This window comes from Nyctibius grandis, chromosome 2 (genome assembly GCF_013368605.1).
Source record: "Nyctibius grandis isolate bNycGra1 chromosome 2, bNycGra1.pri, whole genome shotgun sequence".
NCBI classification, from domain to species: domain Eukaryota; kingdom Metazoa; phylum Chordata; class Aves; order Nyctibiiformes; family Nyctibiidae; genus Nyctibius; species Nyctibius grandis.
Genome location: NC_090659.1, coordinates 26,439,726 through 26,450,259, shown reverse-complemented (window position 1 = coordinate 26,450,259; position 10,534 = coordinate 26,439,726).

Genomic DNA, 10,534 nt, shown 5'->3' with positions numbered 1-10,534 from the left:
CTGCTTGTTGGTGGAAGAAGGGCAAATATGAGAATCCAGCTTCTACATTAAGAAGTTAAGTTGTAATCTGAAGCAGGCCTGAGACTGCTCGTGTTTCAACCCTTGCTAGCATAATTGTTGGTAGTCTTGTCGTTGTGGAGTGCATGACTTTTTTTTTAATCCTGCAAGGCTCTTGAGGCAATGAAGCTTCATCCCCTCATTGAGTGGAACAGCCTTCCTCTCTCATCCTTTGCCTCTCAGTGTCACTGATGGGTTCTGCTGTCTTATTATGAAAAAGTTGGGAGAAGTGCCAGGTCTACCTGCTCTTGACTGACAGCTTGTGTAATTACTGATTGCTCCCTATGTAAATCAAACAGTTTCCTCAATCTTAATTTGTTTTTTTCCCAACTTCTCTAACAATTTTCATTAACCATGCCTTACATGTCTGTGTGTCTTGATAGAGAGAGGGCTAACATTAGCCTCTGTTTTAATGGAGAAAACCAGGTTATTCTGAACGATGGTGGAAGACAGTAACCTGCCATGAGATGCCTGAAATGCTTCCCAGGAGAGAGCCCAAAGCTCACTCTTGTCTGGAGAGGGATCTTAGGGAGAGTAAGCTCCTTAAGCTAAATTAGCTCTTCTGAGTAGGCCTCTGTAGAGCATTAGGCTGACCAGAACCAAGTGCAGTATTCCAGGTGAATCACTAAACCTTAATGGCACTGTAATGTCATAATACTGGGTATATTTTCCATCCCATTACTTATGTACCCCAACATCTTGTTTGTGATTGGACTACTGGTTTACACTGGGCTTCCAGGTAAATATCCCAGTCTTTCCCTGACTGTTGTCTGTGATCTAGGACCAAGCACTGTACAGAGTGCTTCAGGCTACTCCATCCGCTGGATGTGGTTTTGTGTTAATAAACACCAACAGCTTTATCAACCCACTGCCCACATGCTCAGTGTGGACAAAACTATTGGGAATTCTTTTCTCTCCATTGGCTCAGCCTAACCTAAATAACTTTGTGTCACCTTCAAATGTTGCTCCCCCACCTCTTTTATAGATCACAAAGAGGTACTGCAAATACCACTCATCACATTATACAATTCTTTGGCATATTAACATTAATACAGGATCTAAAAAAAAAAAAGACTGAAAAAACATTTCCGTTACAAAGATAGGAGATGCTATTTTTGTTATGTATTTGTGATCTAAATCCCTCTGTACAGCGATATAGGTTTTAGTCATGGGTATATGGAGGATTATTTAGAGGACCCCTTCTCATTTAGGAGACAGGATAGATTCTGGACTAGGTGGACTATTTTTCTGACCAAGGATGCAGTCTCTGGGTAAATGTACTATCACTATGTGGGCACAGAGAAAATGCAGCACCATTTCTGATCCCTGCTGGCTGGACAGACAACATAATAGGGACTTAGAGATGCAGCAGAAGATTCTCTCCTGGACTTTATTTTTCTTCTATTTGATATGAAGAAGAGGGGAGAGAGGCCATCTTTCTAAGACCTATACATTTAGGACATTTTTAGATGAGTGAAACTGCCTTCTTCTTTAATAAAGTAGGAACATATTAATTGTATCCCGTGCCTGCTTCATCACGGTCATAGATCTGGAAATGTAAAAATTTGTGGTGCTTGGTAGCCATCACAGCTAAGCTGCGATAAACAGCCCAGACAGTGGACAGGTTTGAGTAATTTACAAGAACACAATTCATACAGATTAGTAAATTAAAATATGTGTTCTGTGTGAAGCAAAATACTTTATAAATGTACAGCTTCTTAGGAACGGATTCTTGTTTTTTGATTGTCTGCTGGTCGAGGAAAACAAGGTGGGACAACATAGTCAATTTGAGATTAATGTTATGTGTTCCTAAATGGCATCAAGACTGTGTTATTGCTACTCTGAAGTAAATGGTAATATCCCTAATCAAAGGCATTTTTGCCAATAATCAGTTCTGTTATTTTTGCAAAAGCAGTTCCACTATACACTCAGTAGTGCAACTGCACTGACATGAGGGAATTAACCTCCACAGATGACCTGCAAAATGTGCCCCACAGTGTGGCACATAACACAGAAGGGGAAGCACATCTGTGTGTTTTACCAAAGGGGGAAATGACGGTGTTGAAGTTACAAGGCTCAAATTTAGCCTGCCATATGTTTTCCCCCTTTCATATCTTGTCCTGTATCTTGTTCTAGGTGAGTTACTGCTCACCTAGAACCGACAAAGCAACCTTGCAACAGGTGACACAACACCAAGTACCCTTGGCCAAAGGATAACTTGTTTTCTCTGGGGGGAGATAGCAGCAGAGAGGAGGGTTGGGGGGCAGAGCTCCAGTCAGGCTGATCCCACCTGTGGAAGATGCATTGCCAACAGCGAGTGTGAAAGTAATCATAGGATCACAGGATAACTCCAGTTGGAAGGGACCTTGGGGGCCTCAGAGAAGGATCAGCTCTAAGATCAACCCATGTTGCTCATGGCTTGAGAAAGCCAGGACTTGGAAACCTCCAATAACGGAGCCTGCACAACCTCTCTGGGCAACCTGCTCTGCTTTGTGCTTGTTCTCATGGGGAACAAGTTCCTTCTTATGTCCGGTCTGAACCTCTGTTTTTTCAATGTATGCCCGTTGTCTCTCTCCATCCTGCCATGCACCCCTGTAAAAAGCCCCTCTCCCTCATCTCAGTGACCTCCTTGTAGGTATGGGAAGGTGAGTGCTGGATCCCTCCAAAGCCTTCTCTCTTCATCAGCTGTTTCAAGCGGGACAGGCAAATGTCAAGAAGCAGCGATCTGTATACCGTGATCATTGCCACCTTCCATTTTATTCAAATATTTGGACTCTATTGACAGGAGTCAGTGAGATTCGTATCCCAGGGTTATAAATAAATTAATGATTAACTATGCAGTCTTTTTCCTAGATGCAATGCCATATTGAAATCAAGTAACAGCCAGTTCGGTGCATGCACAGATGGGACCTCATGCTTGCTAGCAAGGGGTTTATTTGTGCAGACCCCCAGGTATTCCAGGTGTGGATATGTCCACCACCACCCATTGGTCTCTTCCCAGCTGTGGTGGGCAGGGGATGGCAGGGGGTGGAGGTAGCAGGAGACTTTCTCTCTCAGCCCACAGACCTCCAGAGCTGAACATCCCAACAGAAGCCCGTTCCTTTGCACACACCTTTGTTCCTGAAGTACCTACCAGGCTTCTGAGAAACTTCTGTGTTCAGGTGATTGCCATCTCACGCATTTCCCCTGTGTTGGGAGTCTCCCAACAAGAAGCAAGCACGCAACTGAGGCAAAAGTGGCTTGGGATGGTTTGTGCTACCCATCTAGGGTGATGGGTTGACATCTATACATAGAAGATCCCAGACACAATCCCCTTTTACCTCCTGTCTTCTCCCACCAGGATTCCTTCACTCTAGCACAATCTCAGAACTAGCAAAAGGAGAGACTGATGTCTCTGTAATTTCTGTAATCAGGGAAGTAAGCACCCTGACTTTCTTGTTCCCTGTGGAGAGATCAACAGGCCTAAATACTCTTCTGCATCTGAACCAGCTGGGAAAGGCTGACCCTTAAACTGTGTCCATACCGCTTTTCTTCTGGATTCCTCACCCAGCAGTTCAGCAGATTTAACGAATTTTGCTTTGGGTCAAAATCAGATTCACTGAAATGGTTAGCAACCTTATTATGTGTTAAATGTACAGCTGTATTAAATAAGTAACGTTAATTTAACTGCAAATAAGAGCCAAAATTCAGTATAATCAGATTCATACAATGAACTATAATAACATCTACTGAAACAGAATGATGCAATATCAATTGCATTTGCAGTTTGTGCTGATCTGGAAAGAAAAAAAAATATGTACCTAGGAAGACTGTCACCAGAGTATTACTGAGAGTTTTTTCTGTTGTGCAGCTTTTTAAGAACCAGAACTATTTACTTGTCAATTGAAAATTATACCAGTGAGACTCAATTAATGCATGACACTGTTCCCTTTGAGTACAAACATGACTCAGAAGCAGTTCATAAAAAAAGACAAGCTCTTGCTTAGTTTAGCTACATGACCTGCTTAGTTCTCAAAGGGACCCATCAAACTGAAATTAGGCAGTTAAAAAAAAAATAATTCTAAATAAATTCAGGAACTAACAGATCCTGGGATCCCTCTGCTAATTTGTATAGCTTTGCAATCACATTTCCCATTTTTTGTCAAGTCTCTCTCTTAGGTGAGAACATGAAGGTGAGGGGAGGTTGTCTAATCACAACTTTACAGTTTGCACATCAAGTGACAAGTCACGCATTGCATGATGTCAGCCCATTACCAAGAAAAATGGGTCGTGTTCTGTCCTGTGCTATGGCTGACCATGGTTTTCTACGTTTTGAGTGCTTGGTCAGCCATGGGGAGGATTGCTATGGTGGCACTGGTAATTTAAAGCACAAAGATTTTTGCAGAACCAAGCTGCCAGCTGAGCACAGAAAGTATCTGCCTTTCACATCATATCAACTTGAGGTCCTGGGAAAGGGAAGGGACATCATTCCATGGGGAGTGTGGTTGTTCTGGCCATGATTGCTCTCTCAGCTGAGAGACGCCTTGGGGTGCAACGTTTGATTTATTTTACTGCAGATAATTTACACGACGTTTGAGTAACTATGATGGTATTTGGAAAAATAACCCAGCTCCCTTTTTAAAAAACATTTCAGGCTCAGCAGTTTTGCATTTGGGAAGAAGACAAGTTGGGAGTTGGTTGCATGTTTTCAAACAGGAGCTGTATAGAGGCGAGGGTGAGACTCCCAGCTGTATATCTCTCAGGCCTGTGATTTGGTTGTCTAAACAGAGGCACCCTGTCCCACGTGAAACACCCTACAGCATCCAAGTCACTCATATAGAGCTGGTAGAGATGACACAAAACCCCATATGGATGGCTTGGATACCCTGAGGTGTCTCAAGAGTGCTAGACCCCCCTGTTCAGGCACCTGAGTCGTGCCCCCTCTTTTGCCCCACCAGAGATGAGATGGCACCCGGATCTATTAACATTCTGGACAAAAAATTGCATGCATGCAGGGATGGCACTTTTTATTAAAGGGGTCCATCAGGTGAAATTTTGGATGCTTAAGAGGGCAAAATGCCTGAAGGTCTTCATTATGCCTCTATGAATCCCTCAGCAACACTAGGCTACCTGAAAAGCCTCTCACTGCATTAGATTAGTGCATCTCAAAGTCACAAGAATTCACAGCTGGAAAGGACACCCTCCCAACCCTTACTGCCTCACGCACTGAGACAGGGCTGAGCATTTCTGAACCATCAGTGCTGGATGTTTTCCTTAATCTTTCTTTGAAAAGCTGAACAAAACATCCCTGGGTTGTGTTTTCCAGTGCTGCATTATTCCCATCATTAGGAAGTTTTCTTTATTGCTTAGACTAAATCTTCTTTACTTCAGTTTAAGCTGATTTCTTCTTGTCCTTCTTTTGATGGACATGATCAGTGGTTGATCATAATCCTCTTTATAACAACCTTGTATGTACTGGAAGATGGGGAGACAGATTTTCTGAGGACTTGGTTTTGGCCTTAAAATAACTCTTCCAAATTATTTTGCTTTTGTACCACTTGGCCACAAAATAGGCAGTTTTCATAAAAGAAAGAGACAGGAATGATCATTTGATAACCATCTCTATCCAACTGCAAATGAAGGTTTTAGTCCTCTGAGAGGCGACCTGTCAGACATTAAACTGATACTCTTTATTTATCAGTGTCAATGTGTAATCTGTAATCCTTCTAGTGAGATAAAGGTTTGCAATTTTGTTCCAACAAAATGTTTGGAGACTTTAACTGACTGGTGCCTCTGACCTTATTGAACTTGCAGTGGCCTAAGTGACTAGTTGCTGAGCCAAGGAAAGCTATATTAGGTAGCCTGGATAGTAACACAATAGACTTCCCGCTTCTTACAAAGCTGGAGATTAAGAAAAGCAGTCTAGATAATCAGCAAACCCAAAATACACTGATTTTAGAAATCACTCAGGAGCATTTTCTCAGCCATGTAGGACCGATGCTGCCACTTCAGCTATGCGTGTTTGGCTCCTGGTGCGAACCTTGGGCTGCGCATGTCCATGACTCCTCCTCTCGTCAGAAGGAAACCTCTTGCACAAAACTCAATTTGCCTTTTCTGAAAAATGAAACCTGCTCATCAAGGAACAGGAACCCTCTCTGAAATCCAGACTCAGTTTGCACTGCTGCCGCTCATCCGTGAGAAGCCCTGAGAGCTTTTGAAAAGCAATGCAAAACCTGCAGGTGCCTCACACTACCATTCCAGTTTAGATTATGGAGCTGGGGAGATCAAGACCATCACTGCTCAGTATCTTGAAGGGGATGGTTTTGAGGAAGAAGCAAGGAGCAAACAAGACTGCATGTCTCCCAGTGCTGAGCAGGCTGGAAGAAACTAAAACTCAAAATTGAGAATAACACATATTGCATAGGAATGGTATCACTTTTAGTCATTTGTAGAAATACTTGTGCTCAAGTTTCACTCAGAAAATACCAGTTTTGCATGTTATATAGCTCCTCGGTGGTGTGACATGATAGCAAGGCAGAGCAAAAGTGATGGGTGGCAGCAGTGGGCACTGCCTTGTCACCCCCAAGTCAATAGGAATTGAAGCAATGCCCATCTGTTATGTGACCTGAGGAGTAAAGCATGTTTTGAAGGCTTGGTCATCATTCGTGAAATATCCATACTGTAACACGGGCAGTGCAGTGCTGTGCCCCCCTGTCTCTGTAACCTGCCCCCGGGGAGCTCGGCTGCCTGTGTATCGAGGACCGAAGGCCCAGCTGTGATACGGCACAGCTGCGCAACCTTGAGTCAGGCTGCTGAGAAAGAGCCCTGAGAAAGTCAGCACATATATAAGAAAGGTAAAATTACAGTCAGAGGCAGGGATGCTGAGACGAGCTTGTTGTAGAGCTCAAGAATTCAAGAGGGAAAACACCTGCAGGGAAAGGTATTCAATGCTTTAAAAAAAAAAAAAAAGCGAGGCTGCTTGGGGGCTGGTCAGAAATTAGGGGATGGTCGGGTTATTGGTATTACCTCCTACTGCACGGGGATAAATGGCTTTTTGAAATGCCCATCATCCCTTGTAGTAAAGGTGTGTAAGCCTGATTTGAGCCCCAGATGCCCCTCCCAGTCTCGGGTTCTGTTCCATGCATGAAGAGATGCTGCTGCAACAGCACCAGCGGTACGCCCATGTCTTGTCTGAGCAGCACAGCGTGGAAAAGCAGGTATTCATCTTGACACCTTGAGGTGGAGCAAGGATGCGGGTGGGACGTGATTCTGGACCAGTGCACAAACCCCAGGAACATGGTGCCTGCCTAGATGCACGCACACACACACACAGAGCCACTCACTGGGTCACTACCAGATTTTCTGGCCCTTAGCAGGCTAATTCCAGCTGGACTCAGTTGTGCCTGTATTTTTCCCAAGTCCTGAAATTCAGCCAAAGATTAATTTGGACATCCAGACCCTCACAGCAGCTGCCAAGCAGAGCAGAGGCCGTGTTGGAAGATGAACTGGTGTCCATGGGGAGCTGATGAGGAGGGGAGCTCCTCCTCAGATGGGAGCAGGATACAGGGACTGCCCAAAGTCCCAGCCCTGGCTGGCTGTGCCTCCAGGTGTCCTGGACAGGTTAGCCTTGGCAGCTCTTTTGCCTCTGCAGTGCAACTGCACAGTGGTCCCATGAGATCTCCCAGCCTTGAGCACGTGCTTGAACCACACAAGAACTGCAGGTATCTAATGACGATCTGTCAGCCCCCCTGCAGTGATGACCATGTCCCATGGACATCCATTTAGGATTTGGGCCTGCACAAGTCCTGGAGAAGAAACCCCTCATGGCAGGTGCTATGTAAGCGTACTGGGCAGGGTGGTCGCTGTAGATGGGGAGGACCTGCAGGATGCCTTTGTGTCCGTGAACGCTCCTCTCAGTTTCCCAGTGGTGGTTATTCTAACACAGTCTGTTGCTCCCACAGCTCTTGCCTCACTGGTTTTCTTCAGCCAGCCCAGTCAGAGCAGTACTGCTGGTGCTGAGCACTGTGGAAACACTCTGCAAAGCATCTTTGCCACCCTTCGGCTGACATCTTCTGGCAAACGATTCCTCCTGCCAGCTGGAGACAGACTGGTTTATTCAGCTGCTCTCTGCAGAGGCTGCTCCCCTCAAGACCTTCAGATTTTTTCAGCTCATTTTCTTATCTCCTTTTTTTTCCCCCTCAAGCAGAGATCCCTCTGGTGCTTCCTGAGGAAGGTACTACAGGCAGCTCTAAGAGAGGGTAAATGAAACACTCTCCAGAGCTTGTGACCTTCTTCCTACCTGGTCTCATTCCTTCAGCCCCTCTTCATCTCTGGAGATGCAGGCTGATGGTCAGGGCCCCAAGGGCAGCCCCCACCTGGCCCTGGAGCCGGCACTGGGAAGAGGACTGTGGGAGAAGGAGCTGTGGGCAGCCTCTTTGGGGAGATACTGCCCGGTGCAGACCCTCATCCCAGTCCCCACCCAAGCTGTGATGCAGCCCTGCCAGGCCACGGGCCCTGCTCATCAACAGGGTCTTGCTCCTTTGGGCAACACAGGATTTAACCAGCCTGCAATACCAAGTGGAGAAGTTTGCCCATTACTTTTATTTTATTTTTATTGGCAGCAGTTAAATTATTTCATAAAGGAATCATGTTCCTATCTAAAATAGATCAAGCAATAAAAAGGTGTGGAGACCAGATGAAGGAAGGTGTGTGGAGGTATAGCATACAGAGAATTTGTATTCCTCTCCCTTCTTATTCAACCTGCGGATGATAAACTGCATAGTTCACATATTTACAGAGCTTTGCGAAAGGTTAGCAGTTACCTCCTCTATAATATATATTAATGTAGCGAAAAACAACATATGAAACTGTAGAAACATCAGAAACCCTTTGGAAAGGTAAATCATGAGCATAACATTGCCAAGACCTCTTCTCATATTGACAAGAAAGGATTTGCACTGAGAAATCCTATTAATAGAGATTATTTGCATAAATCTTTTGTGCAGCAGACTCCAAATCATTTGTATTATATATACTTCTCCTGTGGCATGTATGTTAAAATAATGTATTTTTAATAATATATTCATGTTGCCACTTACAAATGTACACAGCATGACTCACCAGCGTTTTATTTTCTCCTGCAGAAGTGAAGTCAAGCTTACAGATCTGCAATGCTGAAACTTCATTAAACACTCACCAGTTCTCAATAATTCCCTTTCCAGTAAGTTATCACAACTGTTCCACAAAAGCTTTCCAGCATCTCTCTCTCCCCTTACAATCCTAGGATGTGATTTATTACTCCAGCTCTGAGAACTTTTAATAGTACTAATTGCCTTATTATCCACTCTAATGCAAGAGTAAAACCTTTTGACATTTTACTTCCTTCCCTGAGGAAAAAAATTCCCAGTCCCTAGGATATTGCCTTCTGCTGCCTCTGTGATTACTGGGGCGAGGAATTCCTTTAGGCCTTTTGCCTTATCAACCTCATCTGTCACCAACTTTCCATTCCTGTCTCTCTCTCTCTCTCTCTGTCTCGGTGCTCCCTAATCACTTTTCATCTTCTGTTATTTTGTGGGTTTTTTTTTCCTCTTCCTTTTTATTTGCAATGTCAATCTTCATCACATATTCTATTCCTTATTTTCTATCAATGTACTTTTTCACATCAGACTCTGTGATACTTACCTTGCTCCAGTTTACTATTTTTAAATTAGTGTAGGAGTGCCTATTAAAAAAACAAGGAAATGCATTTTTCTGGCTGTTCCATATTTGAGAATTTGCTGCACAACTCCAAGCGAACCACACACATACACAAATTCCTGTATATCACATACCAGAGGATCTTAATTTTCTAAAAGCAAATCCAATATCACAAAAACTTTTGGCAGGTCTCTAACATTTCCAATGCTGATATAATAAATAAATTTGCCTTTTTTTTTTAAACCAAAAAACTGGAATTAATTGCAGTACCGCATACCCTCAGCATCTATTTTTCCTGCTCAGTGTGAATAGTAAGAAGAGACCAGCTGTAGAAGAGCATTTATGATGTATGTTCAGATGTGCAGGAACACAAGTGGCTGAGTGGGACAACACCTGACTTTCACAGTCCCATAGATCTGCTGCTTGGATGGGACCACTGGAGCCTTCTGCTTGCAGCAGGATGGTTGGTCATCAACACTGGATCAGGTCAGCTGCGGCTTTGTTCAGCCAAATCTTGTACACCCCCGAGCAGGGAGAATCCACACCCGCCCGGGGTGACCTGTCCCAGTGCTGCACCACCCTCGTGGTGGAAGAGCTTTTCCTAATGTTAGCATGACCCTCCCAAGCCACAACTTGTGGCTGCTGCCCCTTGTTGAGGAGGGTTTGGCTCCATCATCTTTGTAATTCCCCTTCAAGTAGTTGTAGGCTGCCTTAGATTGCCCCTCAGCCTCCTCTTCCCCAGGCTGAACAACCTCAGTTCCCCTTGTAGGTCTTATGCTTTAGGCCACTAATCAGCTTAGGG